The following is a 22,452-nucleotide window of genomic DNA, read 5'->3' as shown; positions in this document are numbered from 1 at the left end:
AAGATGGAAATGGAATATGATGTATATCGTGCACTCCTGAGACTAGGATTCGAGATGGATATCTCGCTCATCCAAGTTCTCGCCATCACTCAAAATACATCCAACCAATCAAACTCTTTTCTCTCCGCCGTGCGATTAATCAAGAAACCTTTTCCTAAACGAAAGATATATTGTCTTAAGTTTATACAAAACAATGTTTCGGCCACGATTGTTGAGTCGAGATAAGTGACGTTTTTCCGAATGATGATTTGTAAATTCATTCGATGTGTGGTATACGTCCACTCCTCATCTGTTTTGGGTAAAACAATGTTTTCATCGATTAATACAATATAGCTTTCGCTAAAATCAACCAACAAACAAACATTTTTCTACCCAGAACTACGTAAGCCTTGACTTCTCTATTGAGATACGTAGGAGCAGGATTTGTAAATCTTGTCAGGCCCATTAATAAAAAACTTAGGTTTAGTCCCCTTTATTGCAAAAATCCAAAAACATCTTCTCTTTTCTTTTGATCCTATTATTCTTTCCCTCATAATAACTTGAAAAGACTAACATAAGCTAACATTCAAAACGAAACTAACTAAACGGTTCTCGTTGAATACAACGAACGTGAGGGGTGCTAATACCTTCCCCTTGCATAACCGACTCCCGAACCCTGATTTGGTTGCGACGACCATAATCATGGTCATTTTGTCTTGGGTTTTATCGATATTTCCCCTTTCCTTTTTAGGAATAAATAAAGTTCGGTGGCGACTCTGTTTAGTCCATCAATGTGAGCGTGCGATTGCGCTTCGCTTATGGTCGTATCCCCTTTTTTCGAGGTGCGACATTATTCTTTGTGATTATTTTAATATGTTAATTATAGTGGATAGAGTCCTTGTGTATAAGGCAAAATAACCTTGGCGGATGGACTGGAGTAGCTTTGAGTTTCAAGCGAACCGGGATACAAATACTTGTGTTTTTATTCTTTGTTATTAACTTGTTAGTGGTTTTCTTGTTTTGGAAAAAGCCTTTGCTTGTAAAACCCAATTCAAACCCTCATTTCTTGTATTTTTCACACCTTCAATTGGCATCAGAGCTCCGGTTCTGATTGTGATAAAAGTTTTATCAACATTTGTAGGTGTTTAATTGGCTGCATTATATGGTAAAACACTAATGTCTTGACTGATGTCATAACATGTATGTGTGACTACATTGTAGTTACTGCAGGACTAGCTAACACAGGATTTATTGAATGTCAAACTGGATGTTGTGACACTCATACCTGTTAACAGATACTAAGGAATAGAACAGCAGGAGTTCAGTTAGAACTTAGTATTTATTTGCAGTCTGGTTATCAAGGAAGAACCAGACCTGGCATAAGGCCTACTGACTGAATGTCAAACTGGATGTTATGACATTCATCATTGAAAGCAGCTGCTGAAGATTAGACAGAGTGGTGTTCTGTTATACTTCAGCATGTAACTTAGTTTGTTCTTCAAGAGAATAACAGAACTAACTTAAGGCCAAATGTGTAAATGTTAAGTTGGAGTATTTGACATTTATTAATGTAAGCTGTTACTGTAGTATGGTCATTTTGATCATGTACAAGTCAGCAAAATTGTACAGTCTGTTTTCTGGAAAAACAGACTCAGCATATGGACCTTGATGTCAAGCTGAATGTCGTGACATTCATGCCTGACAGCATATGCTAAATTGTAGGTTGTTCAGTTTTCTGTTTCAGCTTTTTCTTGGGCTATTCTTCAGGAAGTCAACAGCTTAGAGAAAATCCAGGAAACCAACAACCAAGCTACAATTAAGGAACCTAACAAATAGCATATTTGTTAGCACACTAATATGTGGAAATTAGTTAGAATCCTATGTGGCATTATTTGTGGAGGTCTTGAGATATTTTAGGAACTAAATGTGGAGATATTTTAGGAACTAAATATGGAGATATTTTAGGAACTAAATATGGAGATATTTTAGGAACTAAAAGATTGAAGACCTTGTTTGTAGCAGAAAGTTGCTGCTGATGTTGTAACAGCAAAGGAGAAGTTTGCTGCGATTTCTGAAGGCCCAAATCCACTTGGGTGATTAGGTTATAAATAGCTGATTGTAATCTAGTCTTTGTAAGCCTCTTAGAATGAATTTTTAGGGGTGTGTGTAAGGTAAACCTCCCAATCTGTGGAAAGGTTACCATGTGTCTCTCAGTGGTAAACCTGAGAGTGTTTGTTACTCAAAGCCTGTAGGCAAGAGTAATTATGTTCTTGAATGAAGCTGTGAAGCAAGTTCAAGGTGTTTGCACATTACATTGTATTTGTAGTGATAGGAATGGAAACTGGAGGTTTCTATCTAGGAGTTCCTAGGTATAGATTGCATTGGGTAGGGATTAAGTGAGGAGTTGTAAACGGGGGAGTTTAACTCTGAATTGATACTACTAATAGTGGATCTTCTTCCTGGCTTGATAGCCCCCAGATGTAGGTCATGTTGGACTGAACTGGGTTAACAATTACTTGTGTTTTTACCTTTTGCATGTTATAATTGTGCCAGTTATAAAATAAGGTAAACCTGTAATGCTGTAACAGATGATGTTCAAATCAACAGTAAGACATCATGCTGATAACTATGGAAGAAAACAACTGAAGTGAGTGCTAGGTTTGACTTCTGTTGAGTCTTTCTTCCTGAAGCACAGAACCAGGGGTTCATACATTCTAGGGTGACATAGAATGAGATGTCGTGACATCTGTGAACCTGTGCATATTAGTACAGTGGTTAATAACTATCTTGCTGTATTAGTTACAATGTTAGATCAGATGTCATGTCGTGGTGGATAACATCTGAATTCTGACTACACCAGAATTTCAATTGGTATCAGAGCAGGCATCCTGTTCTGTCTCTGGATGAGATCCATGGGTGATACTTTCTGGTATCTTGCAAGAAGTTATGGTAGTACTAATGTTGGAACCTGTGAAAGGTTCTGTACTTTCCCTGAATGGTCCCTTGAAGTAGGTGGATGGACTGTTCATGACAGGAATGGTGTGTACCTGTCTCTGGAGGGTGGCAATTGGCCTGTGTGTGGGACAGCTGTGCCAGTATTGAATCACATTCAAACGTGGTATGGTCTTGGAGGCTGATCTGGTGAAGTGTGTGTTCATAGGTTGAGTTGTATTATGATTTCCGCTGCATAATACCTGGCAAAACTCAAACTCTGATGTTGTTTCCCCTCATGTGGATGTAAGGCTGTTGTATTCAAGATCTCATCATAATCTACTGAAGATGTCAAAGATACTTGAGTCCCCTCAAGTCCACTCATCATGACGTTCTCACTTCAGGATGGTAAGAATCACTTAATCACTGATTCTTTTACTCACTTGAGTAGGGTGTATGAAGACCTTGAAGACCTTCAAGGAAGGTTTGTTCCAAGGAGGTGGAACTGATGTTCTATGCGATGTTAGAACATGTTGTTCAACAAGTATGCAGCTACTGGTTGAAGAGCAGATGTTTTTAGGTATCAAACAAAGGGATACTTCTGTTTGGAACCTACTCCTGACCTGGAAGAGGAGACATCTGTGTGTGCTAAGTTGACAAGGGAAGGGTCAACTGTATGTGTGCTCAAGAAGGTCACCTTTAGAAGTCTGATCTCTAAAAGTTGAGCTGGTTGAGATGTGGCAGTGTGCAATCTCCTGCTGTTTGGCATATTCCTGTAGATTGAGCAGGGCTGGATAGGTGTTCCCTGAAGTACTATGCTGTGTTGGAAGACAAGTCCCCTGGATGTTAGCAATCAATAATGGGGTAACCTGAGTGTTGTATCATCTACGAGGATTGGAACCATGAATCATGTTATTCAAACACCACGTGCAGAAGTGGCAGTTCTGTCAAGGAGTAAGAATATGAAGATTCAGAGGTTGGTTGAAGTAGTATGCCCTGGCAATGCATAACTACTATCGACTGGTATTGTGTGTCTCACTAGTACTTATGGTCAGCTGGAGTCTGATTGGAGGAGTTAGTTGTCACTGGTAGGGATAGTGTATGTCATGTTGAGACATATGGGTACAATGCATGGATATTGGTGTGGAGTATCCATGATTGTTAAGTTGAGGGGGAGTTTTGGTTAACCTCCTCAAGTCTGGTCAGCCTAGGGTCTGGTTGGCTGTTGACCTGTGTCACATGGGTTCTGGTGGTTGTGTGACACATTTGCAAGGAAGAATTCATCTCTCTCATTCCTAAGGGTGAATTTAATCTGGGAAGACTTTCAAAATTGTCTAGGTGCTTGCAAGCAGAAGATGTTGACACAAGAAGAGTATTTTCAAAGTATTCTTATGGTGGAAGTATCTGAAGGGATGATTGGGAAAGGATTTAAGATCAATGTCTACTTGTGCCAAGTGCAAGTGTTTAATTGATTATCCTTGGAGCTCAAGATAACTGATGTTCTTAAAGATGTTGGAACATCACTTCTTCAAGACCCTGTGCAGAATCACAGGAAGGACAGTACATTGGCGTATGATCTATCTCTTTGGTGGCAGCAAAAGCATATGATCTCTGAAAAGGTTTCCTGGCAAGAAACATGTTCAGCCTTGGTATGTACAAGAAGAAGAAGACATCATAGTCTTGATGGTGGTTACTTGGATCAGTTTATTTCTGATCTAGGTAAGGAAGTGCATTAGCTTATGCACACTGTGAAGTCAAGAACAAGTGGCAGCAGTCTTGACATCATGGAAACAGCCTTGCCTTAGGATGTGGAATCCTTGGTAGAGCTGAAGGGTCAGTTTCTAACTGGTCCTTCTGAAGACTCATACATCAGAGTGTCTGATGTCTTTGGAGAAGAAGCAGGGATTCATCAAGGTGTGAGCTTGGATGACTTAACTGCAAACCTGCAGGATGGAGGTTGTTTACTCAAACTTGGTTCCACAATCAAGTCTATGAGAACATTGAACTCTTGTTCTGTGAAGGGAGGAAGTTCTTTCAAGTGGCAGAAGAAGGAGCTGAATTCAACAGCTGGATGTCAAAACACAATGTTGTGACATTTGGTTCAACATCAGATTCTTAGTTGGTGAAGTGGCACATCAACTTGAGATAGAAAGGTCTACAGGGTTGTAGATTGGATACTTCAAAAAGCTTGAAGTTCAAGTCTCACTTGGAAGGTCAGAATATCTTTGGGAGAAGTCTGATAAACTTGGGGAGGTCAAAAAGCAGCATTTGACCTTTTCATATGAGGATTCATGAAGGAGGTAATCAACCAGTGGCATTTGGTCTATCTCAGGAGTGAGTTCGAAGAATCAAGATAATCCATATGGCAGCTGATTATTCTTGAGGAAAGTCTGAGACAAATTACTTTTGAGCAGAAAAGTAGTAAGTTGAAGACTAAAGGAGGTGTTTTCTATTCATCCCTTGGAGCTTGTGGTAGGAGTTCTGAGCTATCTATGGAAGATTATCTCTTGTAATGGGATGAAAATGTATATGTCCCAAGGTATGTCTGGGTTCTTCTTGATCAACCCGGTGACTCAGTGATATCTGAAGACTATCAGATGGTGTGCCTTGTCCTGTTATGAAGGATGTCCCAGCTGATGTTAGAACATCTTGTGAAGTGGTCTTCTGTTCTGGTTAGAAGAGAGATTGACACAGAGTGTGAATGTGTTCAGCTAAGAGGGTTGAACAGAGGGTGTGCTCTTGAAGACATGAAGATGCGTCTTATGTTTTCCATTCATCAAGTGGTCTGGAGTCTCTTTGAATCAGGAAGTATGTGAAGGTCCAACTTTGGGATGTTGGATATGCCCATGTGTGATCTCCAAGCTTCAAGAGGAGAATGGGTTGTTCATGACAGGGGGAGTTCTGTCCTTGCACTGCAAGTAATCATCAAGCTTGTGGTCTATGTGTTCTCAGATAACAAGGTTTGGAAACCTGTTAGCTAGTGGGATAAAGTTGGGATGTGTCAAGGCTGAGTGAGCAGAAGAATGTCTGACCGGATGTCATGACAATATGGAAGCATATGCCAGTAGGACATTCTGGCTGGTACAGGTGCTGGAGTTACAGCAGCTGTTATTTGATGAATGCACAGATTTAGGGGGAGAAGAAGTACCCTTGTGCATGTGTGTATTACTAGTAGCCATAACTAGTAATTGTTTTTGCTTCTGCTGCTGACTAAACTACTATTATGTGGTTTAAACTGCTGATAGTTTGCCTTGTTAACAAAAAGGACAGAGTATTCACAAGATGTCATATGTGATGTCTTAACATAAGCTATCTTATGTGCCTGCTGGAGTTCAAGAAAGTGTTCATGCAGGAGTGGATCAAGATGTCAGACTCAAAGTCTTGGAATCTGATATGGCTGTACCTACTGTAAAGCAAAAGTGGGTGATCACTTGATCGAAGCTGTGAAGCAAGATCAAGTGGATGTGAACTTGGTTGAAACAGTGAAGTAAAACCAAGTCTGGAACTCTGTCATTGTGCTCTGACTATGTTGTTGGCTTTGGCAACATTTGTGACAAAAAGGGGGAGTAATAACCACCAATACCCCTAACAAACAGAGTGGGTCTCTACAACAGACTCTCATGACAGATCTGAAGATTCCCCCCCTGCAGCTAATGTTGAAGTTTAAGTGCAACTTCGAACATATGTGTGCTGCTATGTGAAGTTTTTATTTAACTTCCATATGTGTGAGTGTGCTGCCACTCTGAGTGTTTTAGCTAGTTTTATTCCGCTGCCATGAACTCTGTTATGGGGATCAAAGTGTTTTAGCCAAAAATTTGCCAAAGGGGGAGTTTGTAGGTGTTTAATTGGTTGCATTATATGGTAAAACACTAATGTCTTGACTGATGTCATAACATGTATGTGTGACTACATTGTAGTTACTGCAGGACTAGCTAACACAGGATTTATTGAATGTCAAACTGGATGTTGTGACACTCATACCTGTTAACAGATACTAAGGAATAGAACAGCAGGAGTTCAGTTAGAACTTAGTATTTATTTGCAGTCTGGTTATCAAGGAAGAACCAGACCTGGCATAAGGCCTACTGACTGAATGTCAAACTGGATGTTATGACATTCATCATTGAAAGCAGCTGCTGAAGATTAGACAGAGTGGTGTTCTGTTATACTTCAGCATGTAACTTAGTTTGTTCTTCAAGAGAATAACAGAACTAACTTAAGGCCAAATGTGTAAATGTTAAGTTGGAGTATTTGACATTTATTAATGTAAGCTGTTACTGTAGTATGGTCATTTTGATCATGTACAAGTCAGCAAAATTGTACAGTCTGTTTTCTGGAAAAACAGACTCAGCATATGGACCTTGATGTCAAGCTGAATGTCGTGACATTCATGCCTGACAGCATATGCTAAATTGTAGGTTGTTCAGTTTTCTGTTTCAGCTTTTTCTTGGGCTATTCTTCAGGAAGTCAACAGCTTAGAGAAAATCCAGGAAACCAACAACCAAGCTACAATTAAGGAACCTAACAAATAGCATATTTGTTAGCACACTAATATGTGGAAATTAGTTAGAATCCTATGTGGCATTATTTGTGGAGGTCTTGAGATATTTTAGGAACTAAATGTGGAGATATTTTAGGAACTAAATATGGAGATATTTTAGGAACTAAATATGGAGATATTTTAGGAACTAAAAGATTGAAGACCTTGTTTGTAGCAGAAAGTTGCTGCTGATGTTGTAACAGCAAAGGAGAAGTTTGCTGCGATTTCTGAAGGCCCAAATCCACTTGGGTGATTAGGTTATAAATAGCTGATTGTAATCTAGTCTTTGTAAGCCTCTTAGAATGAATTTTTAGGGGTGTGTGTAAGGTAAACCTCCCAATCTGTGGGAAGGTTACCATGTGTCTCTCAGTGGTAAACCTGAGAGTGTTTGTTACTCAAAGCCTGTAGGCAAGAGTAATTATGTTCTTGAATGAAGCTGTGAAGCAAGTTCAAGGTGTTTGCACATTACATTGTATTTGTAGTGATAGGAATGGAAACTGGAGGTTTCTATCTAGGAGTTCCTAGGTATAGATTGCATTGGGTAGGGATTAAGTGAGGAGTTGTAAACGGGGGAGTTTAACTCTGAATTGATACTACTAATAGTGGATCTTCTTCCTGGCTTGGTAGCCCCCAGATGTAGGTCATGTTGGACTGAACTGGGTTAACAATTACTTGTGTTTTTACCTTTTGCATGTTATAATTGTGCCAGTTATAAAATAAGGTAAACCTGTAATGCTGTAACAGATGATGTTCAAATCAACAGTAAGACATCATGCTGATAACTATGGAAGAAAACAACTGAAGTGAGTGCTAGGTTTGACTTCTGTTGAGTCTTTCTTCCTGAAGCACAGAACCAGGGGTTCATACATTCTAGGGTGACATAGAATGAGATGTCGTGACATCTGTGAACCTGTGCATATTAGTACAGTGGTTAATAACTATCTTGCTGTATTAGTTACAATGTTAGATCAGATGTCATGTCGTGGTGGATAACATCTGAATTCTGACTACACCAGAATTTCAACATTTTATTGTGTTCAGTACCGATCTAGTTTGTGTGAGAAACGATGGTCGTTGCTAACGCTGCTAACGTTGTTAACAATAATGAAAGATATCACTACAGTGCAAAACCACCAATATTTGATGGTGAGAAATTTGATTATTTGAAAGATAGAATAAAAATCTTTTTTCTCAGTTATGATATTGATATATGGGATCTTATAGTAGATGGCTACGTTCACCCAGTTAATGCTGAAGGAAATAATATAGCAAGAAATGCTATGACTGATCAACAGAAGAAAGATTTCAAAAATCATCATAAGGTCATAACTATACTACTAAATATTATCTATTATACTGAGTATGAGAAGATAACAAACAAAGATTCTGCCAAATCCATTTTTTGACTCTCTGAGGATGACTTACTAGGTGAATGCTCAAGTAAAAGAGACAAATGCCTTGGACTTAATCTAGAAGTACGAGGCATTCAAAATGGAAGATGATGAAACAACTGAGACTATGTTCTAGAGGTTTCAGATGCTTGTTGCAGGACTGAAAGTTCTGGAAAAATGATACTCTACAGTTGACCATGTCAAGAAGATTCTCAGAATTCTTCCTAAAAAATGGAGACTTATTATAATTGCTTTGAAGCTGGAAAAGGATCTAAACAGTATCAGTCTCGAAGAACTTGTTAGTTCTTTAAGAAGCCACAAGATTGAGCTTGAAGAAGATGGACCTCAGAAGTGAGGTAAATCTGTTGCCTTAAAATCTAAGCTTGAGAAGACAAAAGCTTATCAAGCTGAGGAAGAATCAGAAGGGTCTGATAAAGACTCAGAAGATGATGATGAGTTGTCTCTAATTTTAAAAAGAGTCAACAAACTCTGGAAGCACAAGCACAATGGTCAAGGAAAGTTCAGAGGAGCCAGAAGGACTGTTGGTCGTTTTGATTCCTCGTCTGGACAAAAGAAGCAAGGTTTGGAAAAATAAGTTATCTGCCTTGAGTGCAAGGAGCCATGCCAGTAAAAAAATGATTGTCATAAGCTGAAAAAGGACAGAAGGCCTAAGAAGAATTTTTCTAAAGGCAAGAAGGGGCTAATGGCCACATGGGATGACTCAGAATCCGAAGAAGAAGATTCTGACAAAGAAAAAACCAATGTTGCGTTGATGGCAACTACAGATGATCCTGAAGGTTCTAAAGAACTAGAAGACAATGTATTATCAGAATTAGAATCTGACTCCGATTCTAAAGAGGTGTTTTCTAACCTATCTCGTTTTGATATTGAATTATGTCTCTCTGAAATGTTGGAAAAGTACCAGAGTCTTTAGAGTAAATACAAGGACCTTAAACAAGTCCAGGGAATTACTTCTGAAACTCGCAGTGAGCTTGAGAAATATATTTCCTCTCTAAATGAAAAATTATTTTCTTTAGAAAGTAACAACTCTGCTTTGAAAAGAAAAATTTTAAAAGTAGAGGAGGAAATAGTCTCAAAGGCTTTTGGTACTGATTGCACCATTAGATATGACAGAGCATTCCAGTACTTTCTAACTAAAAGCATAATTATAAGCAAAATGACTTCTTTGATCTATGGAGTTAGCAGAAATGGCAAGAAAGGTTTAGCTTGTACATAAACTATAAAACCTGACGAAAGTCATAAGGTAAAACCCAAACCTCTTTATGTGTATTTCGTGCCTACTGGCACTGAGATTGGTATTTCTACACAGACACAGAAACATACAAAGGGTAAGAACTCAGTTCTGAAACCTAAGTATCATGCATAAATTCCTCATGATTATTCTTCTGCTAAAAGACCCAAAGTTGTAGGAAACTCTGAGAAAACTAACAAGAGAGGACCCAGAAAGTGGCTACCTAAGGATAAAATAATTTATGTTGCAGACATCCTTAGAAGCTCAGTTGAAATACCAGTCATGGTACCTGGACAGTGGATTCTCGTGACACATGACGGGAAGAAGGTCTATGATCCAAGGTTTGGAACTTAAGCTTGGAGGCTTCATTGGTTTCAGAGGAAACCAGAAAGGAAAGATCATTGGCTCTGGAACTATTGGTAGACGTAAACTTACTTTTATTACTAATGTTCTTTTAGTTGATGGTTTGATGCATAACCTATTGTCTATTAGTCAACTTAGTGATAATGGTTATGATATCATTTTTTAATTAAAAGTCTTGTTAGACTGTTAGTTAGAAAGATAGTACAATCCTTTTTAACGGAAAGAGAAAGAACAACATTTACAAAATCATACTTTTTGATCTTGAGCGTCAAAATGTAAAATGTCTAATGTTTGTTAAGGAGGAGCAATGAGTATGGCATAAACGTTTGGGCCATGTTAACATGATAAGGATTTCTCATCTAAATAAGCTTGGATTAGTCAAAGGCTTACCCAACCTGAAGTTCGCTTCAGATGCTCTTTGTGAAGCATGTTGGAAAGAAAAAATTTCTAAAACATATTTCAAATCGAAAATCGGTGTTTCTACATCTAGACCGTTAGAACTTCTACATGTTGATTTGTTTGGACCAGTGAAAACGGCCTCTATCAACGGAAAGAAGTATGGACTAGTCATCGTTGATGACTATAGTCATCGTTGATGACTATAGTCATCGTTGAAACTCAAGGATGAGTCATATTATGTGTTCTCTACTTTCTGCTCACTAGTGTAAACAGAAATGAACTGCAAAATAGTCGGAGTTAGAAGTGATCAAGGTGGCGAATTTGAAAATAAACATTTTGAAAATATTTTCGATTCAAATGGTATTTCCCATGATTTCTCTTGTCCTAGAACTCCACAGCAAAATGTGGTTGTATAAAGGAAGAATAGGACTTTGCAAGAAATTGCTCGCCCCATGATTCAAGAAACTGACATGGCTAAGCATTTCTAGGCAGAAGCAGTTAACACAACATGTTATATTCAAAACATGATTTTTATTAGACCTATTCTGGGTAAGACTCCTTATGAATTATGGAAGAACATAAAGCCCAACATTTCTTACTTTCACCCTTTTGGATGTGAATGTTTTATGTTGAACACTAAAAAGAATCTTGGTAAGTTTGATTCTAAAGCACAAAAGTGTTTACTGTTAGGATATTCTGAATGCTCCATAGGCTACAAAATCTTTAACACTAAAACATGAATTATTGAAGAATCAATTCATGTTAGATTCGATGATAAGATTAACTCTGAAAAGTCAAAGCTAGTTGAGAAATTTGCAGATTTAAAGATCAATCTTTCAAAATCCAAGGATACTGATTCTAGAGAAAAAGACTCAGAAGGAAAAGCTAAAGAATCTGAAGCAAACGACTCAGATATGACTCAACTAGAAGTTGTCATTGATCCAACTCATCAAAAGAAAAGTAGATCAAGAACCCCTCATTCTGAAGAATTGATTCTAGGAGATAAAAATGCTCTAGTCAGAATTAGATCTTCATCCAAACCTTCTAAAGAGTCTCTTCTATGTTTGGCATCTCTGATAGAACCCACATTTATTGATGAAGCTCTTCTAGATAATGAATGGATTATGGCTATGCAAGAAGAACTGAATCAATTCATCAGAAACGAAGTTTAGGATCTTGTTCAGAAACCAAAGGGTTTCCATATCATTGGAACCAGATGGGTCTTCAGAAACAAGCTCAATGAGAAGGGCGAGGTTGTCAGAAATAAGGCTTGACTGGTAAAACAAGTTTATAGTCAGCAAGAAGGTATAGACTATACATAAACCTTTGCTCTAGTTTCCAGGTTAGAGTCTATTCGTCTTTTAATTTCGTTTGCAGTCAATTAGAACATCATCCTTTATCAGATGAATGTTAAGAGGGAATTCTTAAATGGATATATTTCTGAAGAAGTATATGTGCATCAACCTTCTGGTTTTAAAAGCTCTCGAAATCATGACTTTGTGTTTAAACTAAAAAAGTCGTTATATGATCTGAAACAAGCTCCTAGAGCTTGGTATGATAGACTAAGTAACTTCCTTTTGGAAAATAATTTTACCAGAGGGAAAGTGGACACAAATCTCTTTTGTAAAGCCTTTAAGAATGATATTCTGGTTGTACAAATTTATGTTGATGATATTATTTTTGGTTCTGATAATGCTTCGTTGTGCAAGGATTTTGCTAAGTCAATGGAAGTAGAATGTGAAATGAGTCTGATCGGAGAACTCAAGTTCCTTCTGAAAATCCAGATTGATCAACGTTCATAAGGAACGTACATTCATCAAAGCAAATATAAAAAGGAACTTCTCAAGAAGTTTAATTTATCAGAATGGAAGCAAGCAAAGACTCCAATGCATCCTACATGTATTATGGAGAAAGAAGAGGTAAGTAGTAAGGTAAATCAGAATTTATTTAGAGATATGATTGAATATCTCCTTTATCTAACCACTTCTAGACCTGATATTTTATTCAGTGTCTGCTTATGTGCTCGCTTCCAATCAGATCCTAGGGAAACTCACTTAACTGTCGTTAAGAGAATGTTTAGGTATCTGAAAGGTACTACTAACCTTGGTTTGTTTTATAGAAAATCAAATGAATACAAATTAGTAGGCTATTATGATGTTGAATACGCTAGAGACAAAATAGAAAGAAAAAGTACTTCTGGAACTTGTTAATTTCTTGGAGATAATTTGATCTCATGGTCCAATAAGAGACAGACAATAATTGTGTTTTCAACAGCTGAAGCTGAATATATTGCAACTTCTGGATGCAACACTCAGATAATATGGATGAAAAGTCAGCTGGAAGATTATCAGATATCTGAGAGTAACATTCATATTCTCTATGATAATACTTCTGCTATTTGTTTATCAAAGAATCCTATCTTGCATTCTAGGGCTAAGGATATTGAAATTAAACATCACTTTTTATGTGACTATGCTCAAAAGGTTATTTTTCATCTAAATTTGTTGATACAGACCATCAATGGGTTGATATCTTTACAAAATCCTTTGCTGAAGATAGATTCGTTTTCATTCTGAAAAACTTATTTGTGGATTTTTGTCCAGAATGAAAGGATGTGATTCAGAATGTTTAAGTCTTCATAATTCTATATTAGATTCTGAGAATGTATTTGTTGACTCTGAAACATGAGCTTTCTGAAGTAAGGAAGTTTCATGAATCAAAAAGGTTCTGATCAGAAGCAATCTTATCGATTTGTCTTCCTGATTCTAAACAGTCGTTGCATTAAATGGTTGTCATATCATTTGAGTTCATGTCATTCTAAGTGGTGACAGTTGTCCCACTTTCTGATCATGCGTGATAAAAGCGTTACACATTGGGTTTCACAATTCTTAGAATTAGGTTTAAAAACTCTTACGCTTCCCCCTATGACTGCGTATTTTTTACGTTGTCATCATTGCAAAAATATTATATAAACCCACTTCACTCACATTTTTCACACTACGCGCACAATATTCCCACACTTTCATCTTTCAAACTAAAATACCTCTCTACAGTTGTTCATCATCTCCTTCATCTTCAACAATGGCTGCTATTCAATAACAAACTCAACAACAACTTTCTCCCAGTCGCTCCATGGATAATGAACATCATCCCTTTATGGAAGGGGTCCCTGAATTAACTCTCAACACTCCTGTCAACGAGTTAATGGTGCTCTGCGAAACAATTGTGGACTTCAAGAATCTGAAGGACAACGATTTCGACTTCTCTCAAACCTTGGAACTTCAGGGATGGAAGAACTTCTTTGAAAGACTAACTGACCTTGTGTACCCAGTTTTGGTGAAACAATTTTGGGTGCATGTCACTGCAGAAAAGGAAATAATAACTTCTTATGTTATGAACAGGAAGATTGTCATTACTAACTTAACCTCTCACAATAGAAAAGGTAAAAGAATTCACAGTGTCAAGATCAATGCTATGAGATAAGTTATTATTGCTCTGTCATCTTCAAAGCTGGAACCAATCTTAAGGATGATAAAGGTCCAAGTGCTAAGGATTTGACGAACAACCTAAGAGAATGGTTCAAAATCATTCTGGGTTGCATTCATCATAGGCCTAGCACCAACAGTTCTGATTATGTCAACACACATTATAGAACCAATTTTACTTCCACCTCCTCCAAAAACACCCATTATAGAACCTGTTACAGAAACTCCTCAAGTTTTTGAAGCTCTGTGACAACAACAACATCAACAGATACCATCAACACCATCTCCTTTATAATTACAAACTTCACTCACTCCACTGCCATTTGTTTTTGCTCCCTAAACAGAAAATCCAAATAAAACAAACCCCAAAACATCTCCTTCAAGAGATTCTAAAGACCATGTGTTTGAAGGCACTCCCGAGGGCATGTTCACCTTTAAACCCGAACCAGTTATATCTGATCCATAAACACCTCAATCATCATCCCCTCACTTCCAACACGTTTTGGTCCTGATCTTGATGAAACCAAAAATAACCTCATTGTAAGTTTCCCCAAACCACCCAAACCCTCTCTCGAGATTGGTAAGATTCTGAAGAAGTTTTAATCAAATTCAAGAAGTATTCTGCATGAAGCAATGACAAACAATCATTCTTCATCAAATCCGGCTGAGAGTGATTCTGCTTGGAAAGCCTACAAAAGGTAGATTAATTCCAAGATCTCTAAGCTGAAGAATTTCGGGTATAAAGTATTTGAAAGAAACTTTCGTTCTGGGTTTATTCCCTTAATGGAAATATGGAAGTTACGAAACTCCCAGTTATGTCTTCCTGCTCCAGAGGTTAAGGAAGTCATTCAAGAAGTGGTGGAAGAGGTAGTCATTTAGGAAGCTGAAGTTGATTCTGGACATCAGGACTGTGTCATAGAAGTTGTTGCTCTGATAGTTATTTTTGAGACTCAACAAGTTAAAGCTTTTGTTTCTCAACCATCTGCTGAACTTTGTCTGGAGATATTCCTGATGCGCTTCGGAAGACCATTAAGGAAATCAAAGCTGATAATGCGTTGGTCAAAGAGTTTCTAGACAAACAAGATATGATGTTTCAATTGATACTATCTAGACACCCTTCGCCTCCTCCTCAGAACCCATAGCCCTTTACTGTCTAAGGGGAAGATTCGAAATTATTTTGACATACCTAAATTCCTAACTAAGAACCCAAACATTGTTTAATGTTTTCTGCTAACAACTACTTCAAAGAATAATTTCTTAAGTGTTTTGCAGGGTAATGTTCAAACATCAGAATGGTTATGTTCAAACATCATAAGTTCTTATGAAGTTTCAAAGATCAAAATATAAGTTACCAGTTTCTGATGAAATGGTCTTCTATCTGAGTTTGTAAAACCTTCATGATGATGATTGAGAATCAGATTCAAGCGCATGAATCTTCAAGGAGTTAATAACCATGATCTAAACTTAGAACTTTGGGTACTTGGCATTAAGTTCTGAAGAATTAGAAAATTTTGACATTGACATCTAACTATGAGGAAGAATTTCCTTCATAGTAATCAAACCGGGCAACCAAGTTCTTGAGAAGAATTCTCAACCAGGTTCTAAAAGTTCTTTTCAAGAGTTCTTCTCTTCAAAGGCAATCTATTTCTGAAAGAAAATTTCAAAGAGAACCAAATTTAAAAGTTTTGACTGAAGACAACTACCTCTAAAGTTTCTTAAAAAGAACTCAATCAGGCTTCTAAAGTGAAGCTCATCATAATGTTGATGGTAACAAACAAATGCTCTGGATAACATCAATCAAATTCTGAAGATAAACCAGATTCGGGTTGAAAATCTACTCTGGTACTTCAAAAAAGTTAATCAGGAAAGTGTTCTTTCATTCTGATGTTATCTTTTTAGGATTACACATCTCAGGGTGAGCTTTGTGCTTCTATAAGATGTACTCTTATGTGATTACCCTGTACAAAACTGTTTATCAAAATACATGTTTTGTCATCATCAAAAAGGGGGAGATTTTTGGAACAAGATTTGGTTCTGCATTTATACCTTGAGTTTTGATGATAACAATGTTATATTTGTGTGAGAAATTTTTTGATATCCTAATGGTATTTTATTGTGTAGCTTTAACAACAAGTTCTGATTCTGAGTATATGACGTGCAACGTCATCAATTTCTGAATAATAAGTTCCAAATCCGCTTATGCACCAACTATTAGAAGCTCTGAAAGATGTTCAATGTTGCTGCTGCAATGATCTTCCTACTTATGTGTTGATTCACTCCTGAGAATCTTCTTAGGAGACACTATTTTGCTACTGCAACATTCTCTCAGTTCGTGCTTCTGGACATGACTCTAATCACCAAACTTTTGAAGAATGACAAGCTTCTGAAGTTATGTTACGTAGCTGAAGATTCTAAAGATCTCAAGCAGACGATTGAAGTTATCAAGGTTCTGATTATAGATACTGAAGACTCTGAAGATTCTGAAGATACTGAAGATCTCAAGGCAGACTACTGACATTGTCAAGGTTCTGACCAAAGATTCTGAAGTTTTTGAATCCAGCTCTATGTTTCTTCATCTCATGCTTCATGAACTTTCATCAGAAGTCAATGAACTTGAAGATAAGATCAAATGGGAACATGATCAAATAGTTCATAGTACAAATCAAATATCCTCTCCACTACCTAATATAGTGGGAAAAGGACAATAATATACATCACACTTGTCACTGATTTTATTGACGAAGGAGAGTACGCAGTATCACTCCTTTCACCATCCAACTGTGGACAACCTCTTTATGAGCTTTCTCTATTTTGTCCTCCAACGGTCTTCTTCTTATGCTATATAACTGAGACTTGGAGACTTGAAGAAAATGTTGGTGATACAACATTTTGACAAGTCTGTTTCTTTATGAAAAGCTATCATTCTTTTGTACACATTTTTTATTTAAGTAACTATTTATCTTTTGTGTAAAATCTGCTTGTATAGAAGCAACTTGTAACACATAAAATATTATTCAAACTGTTTTTTTGATTCCTTAAGGAGGTTATCCTTGAGAAGACAAAGAAGGTTATTCTTTGTGAGTTCTTAAGGAGACTAGGGTATAGTTGGATCCTTGAGAAAATAAAGAAGGTTATTCTTTGTGATTATTTTAATATGTTAATTATAGTGGATTAAGTCCTTGTGTATAAGGCAAAATCACCTTGGCGGGTGGATTGGAGTAGCTTTGAGTTTCAAGCGAACCGGGATAAAAATACTTGTGTTTTTATCTGTTTGTTATTAACTTGCTAGTGGTGTTCTTGTTTTGGAAAAAACTTTTGCTTGTAAAACCCAATTCAAACCCACATTTCTTGTGTTTTTCACACCTTCACAAACCAAGGTGAATGGTGTGCTGGAATGGCCTACACCTTAAAATTCGAAACAATTGAGAGGCTTCTTGGGTCTTACAGGATATTACAGAAGGTTCATCAAATTTTATGCGACTATAGCAAGCCCATTGACAAACTTATTGAAGAAAGATTCATTTGTGTGGTAAGAGGAAACAACATTGGCTTTCAACAAGCTCAAATAAGCATTAACAAGTGCACCAGTACTAGTTATGCCCGACTTCACACAACCCTTTGTTTTAGAAACAAATGCTTCAGGCACTGAGATTGGAGCGATAGTAAGCCAAGGTGGTCACCCTATTTCTTTTTTCTCCAAAAAGCTAGCACCCAGAATGCAGTTACGGTCTGCATATGCTCGTGAGTTTCATGCTATTACTGTTGCATTGGCTAAATTCAGGCATTATTTACTTGGTCATAAATTTATTCTGAGAACGGATCAAAAGAGTTTGAGAAGTTTATTGGATCAGTCTCTGCATACTCCAGAACATCAAGCATGGTTGCACAAATTTGTTGGTTATGACTTCCAAATTGAATACAAACCAGGAAAAGATAATCAAGTTGCTGATGTCCTGTCTTAGGTTATGTCCCTGTCGGGGTCTTCTGTTGAAAATTCTCTGTTGCAGCAAGTGAAAGTGAAAGTAGTTGCTAATGCTCATTTGCAAGATATTGTTCAGCAATCCAATAATCATTCAGTGTCGGATGGTCAGTATATGGTGAGAGAAGGTTTGCTATATTGGAAACATAGGCTGGTGATTCCTGCAGAGAGTCCACTGATACAACAGATACTCACTGAATATCATTCCTCTCCAATTGGAGGACATGTTGGCATCACAAGAACTACGATTTGTATCTCCGCTCAATTCTATTGGCCCAACATGAGAAAAGATGTGCAGAAGTTCATCGCGGAATGTGTTATTTGTCAACAAGCTAAACACCTCAACACATTACCAGCTGGATGCTACAACCTTTGCCAATTCCCAATCAGGTATGGGAGGATGTTACAATGGATTTCATAACTGGTTTGCCATTATCTTTTGGGTTTACGGTGATATTGGTAGTTGTGGATAGATTGACATAATATGCACATTTTATGCCAATAAAAACTGACTACACTAGTAAAACTGTGGCCGGGGGGCTTTCATGAACAATGTGGTGAAATTATATGGATTGCTAAAATCAATTGTACTAGATAAAGATAAAGTATTTACTAGTAAATTTTGGCAGCAACTGTTTGTATTGCAGGGCACTACACTATCCATGAGTTCTTCATACCATCCACAAACTGATGGTCAATCTGAAGTTGTGAATAAGTGTCTAGAGATGTTGCGTTGCTTTAGTTTTAACAATACTAAAGGTCGGGCTAAGGCACTGGCATGGGCAGAGTATTGATATAACTCTTCATTTCATACTAGTACCGGTATGACTCCATTCAAAGCTCTTTATGGGAGAGATCCTCCAAGGTTGATAAGTTATGAACATGATCCCAAGGATAGTATTGAGCTGCAGCAACAACTGAGAGAGAGATCCTCCAAGGTTGATAAGTTATGAACATGATCCCAAGGATAGTATTGAGCTGCAGCAACAACTGAGAGAGAGATCAACTAGTGCGAAAATTAAAGACACAATTGCAGAGATCACAATAGAGGATGAAATCACCATTCCACTACACACAACCACCACAGTCATGACTGACAGTCACCACAACATTTTTTCCTATCCCTTTGTACAATGGATCCGTAAGATACAAGAAAGAAATTAGTGTCAAAACCAGACCAACTTTTAAAGATTGAACCACTTTTCATGGATCATCTTTGCCAACTTTCCAAATTGTTCTCCTCACTAAACTGGAAATATTTTCACTTTATCTGCAAAGCTTTAAAATGATTTCCAATGGCTTGAGCTTTAGCTTAGCAGTGATGGTTTCATGATCCATTGAAACTTTTATGAGTGAGATAGTGAGTAATAAAAGTTTTGGTTATGAGAAAGGGTGAATTAAAATCTTAGGAGAAGGTGACAAGAGAAGAGAATATTGATGGTATATTTAAGAATAGAAAGACATGGTGGTATCTTCAGAAATGCTTAGAGGCAATGATAAGCGGAGAAGACCAACCTTATATAAACTGGTTGTCATCATATTGGTGACCTGACCTTTTAATATTTTATTAAAATATATAAAGTTAGTGACATGGTGCACCTTCTTATAGGTGATCACATAATATATGTTGCACTCGATTTATTTCTTCATTATACTGTTTGTTGTTAATTTAATGAGCTACACTAAATTGGACTTTTCGTTATTTTAAAATATTTCACAAGAGGTTTTGAAACTATGATGACCTAATCTATTTGTACAATTATGTAAGCATAGCAACAGAAACAGTGTTGAATTGATTAATCATTTAGAATTCACATCTCCACGTGTCTATCCAAATGATTATTCTTTTTTTCAACATTCAGGTTGACAGAAAACTAGATACATTGCTATTATTATGGTGCCAAACGATCAACATTCAGGTTGACAGAAAACTAGATACATTGCTATTATTAGGGTGCCAAACGATCAACATTCAGGTTGACAGAAAACTAGATACATTGCTATTATTATGATGCCAAACCATCAACATTCAGGTTGACAGAAAACTAGATGCATTGCTATTATTATGGTGCCAAACCATCAACATTCAGGTTGACAGAAAACTAGATACATTACTATTATTATGATGCCAAACCATCAACATTCAGGTTGACAGAAAACTAGATACATTACTATTATTATGATGTCAATCCCATAGCAAAATTTAAAAAAGTCTGCAATGGAATCAACAACTCAGGAAATCAAAAATGGGTAGCAAATACCTGGGCTGTTGATCAAATAACACAAATCAACAGCAGATCAAACTAGCGATAAGAACAAAAGAACCCAGAAGATAGCGAATTGCACAAGAAAATATGCAGTAGGAGAAAAAGGTGAAAGTCACTAATGGAGCGAACGGAAACCACTGAACTGATCGACATCAGTTAAACCCATTATATATCTGTAAGACCCCAATTTTGTCCCTAAGATCCCTCATGGCATCATATCATACCATATCATTGCCTCAAGGATCTTTGTGCACCTTTGCTTCCCTCCTAGTGGGTGGGTTATCTTGTGAGTGTGGTTCTTGATCACCAAGCATGTATTGCATTTGTGTATCATTGCTTTTCATCTGTCTATTAACCAAAAGTACAAAAATATTGTCATCTAACCATGTTACTTGCAGATGAAGCCAATTAGGTCAAATCAGTCAAAGTCAGTCCTTGAGATAGATGGTGGCCATTCTTGAAGAATTTGGGCACCATGATCATTCATCAATAGTTCATATGAGTTGTGACATCATTTTGAATCAAGATATCAAGTGGTAGGGGCTTGGAATTCATCAGAACATGGTTCAGTCAGCCAAAACCCTAGCAAAGTCAATTGTGGTCAACTGTGCATTTAATCAGTGATTTGATGGTGGGAATTGGTTTGAGAGGTCTCATTCATGTCCATATAAGCCTCATATAACATGTCAAACATCCACAGTGAAGAATTTGAAGTCAGACAAGAAATTTCCAAAAATAGAAAGTTGACCTGTAATTGGAATTTGCCAAAAATGGAAAGTTCTTCTCCTCAAAATTATTTCATCATACAATCTTCAAATGAATTTTTGTCAAATATGAAAGTTGAAGATCGTGTTCTCCCATTTCCAAAAAGTCCAAGAACACTCATTTCTCATGTGTGGTTGGCAAGTTATGATCAAATCATTCTCAAAAAATTTTGAACTTCAAAGTGGCATATCTTCCAAACCATTTGGCCAAATTGAGTGAGGTTTTTTGCTACAAGTCATATTTGATGTGCTCTATCCAAATCCTTCATCACAATTCACCAAAAAATCTTCCAATCAAAATGGCATTTTTCAAGTGCATTAAATTAAAAATGAGGGAGGTGAAAAATGAACTTTTAATTTAACCATTGTCAATATATTTTACCAATTACAAGTGTTCAGAAATCATGTTTTGGATGTGGTTTAGGCCCATATTTCGCACTGTAGTGCCATGCCCTTGTCATTTGAGTGAATTTCACTAATTAACAAAAACACTTCATTAAGCTAATTCTCAATTACCACCTCATTAACCAAGCTTATGCTTCATTAAAACAGGGTATATATTTCACATTTTCTGACAGAAAACCCTAGCCACACTTTCACAAACAGATCAAAAACTTCATTTTCTCTCAAATTCTCTCATTTCCTTACTAAAACTTTTTTCTGAAAATCTTTAAAGAACCCGTGTGCTTGAGCTTTGTGCCACCATCTGCAAACCTTTTTGAAGCATTTGCAAGCCTCAAATCACAACTGTAGAGCTGGAACCACACTGTTGCAGTTGAGCTTTCTTCCATGGCAGCTCGAGTTTGGAGCTAGAATCAAGGCAGCTGGGTTTTCAATACTCATTCATCCATCATCTGGAGCATCAAGAAGTTGTTGTTTCTACTAATCACGGCCAAACAACCACCAAATCATCACTGTCTTGCAGATTAGGTAAAAATTCGAATCACACTAATCTTAAAATGTTGACATGCTTATTAAAGATCTTGCCATGCTGATTATTTTGAACTTTGAATCGTGAAAAATGGTTGTGTATTGAGAGAGAAACATGGATTTAAAGTTTGATATTCAAATGTGTTTTTGCTCGATTCATCCTTGTTAGCAT

The 22,452-nt window shown here is 37.1% G+C and overlaps 1 pseudogene; it reads right to left on the bottom strand.

Annotated features, from left to right (window-relative positions):
* LOC127104421 (aluminum-activated malate transporter 12-like) overlaps positions 1-22,141 on the bottom strand; it is a 30,724-nt pseudogene extending 8,583 nt beyond the window's left edge.
* Between the last annotated feature and the right edge of the window lie 311 nt (positions 22,142-22,452).

The sequence above is a fragment of the Lathyrus oleraceus genome, chromosome 7 (genome assembly GCF_024323335.1).
Source record: "Lathyrus oleraceus cultivar Zhongwan6 chromosome 7, CAAS_Psat_ZW6_1.0, whole genome shotgun sequence".
NCBI classification, from domain to species: domain Eukaryota; kingdom Viridiplantae; phylum Streptophyta; class Magnoliopsida; order Fabales; family Fabaceae; genus Lathyrus; species Lathyrus oleraceus.
This window is presented reverse-complemented; position numbering and strand designations above follow the sequence as displayed.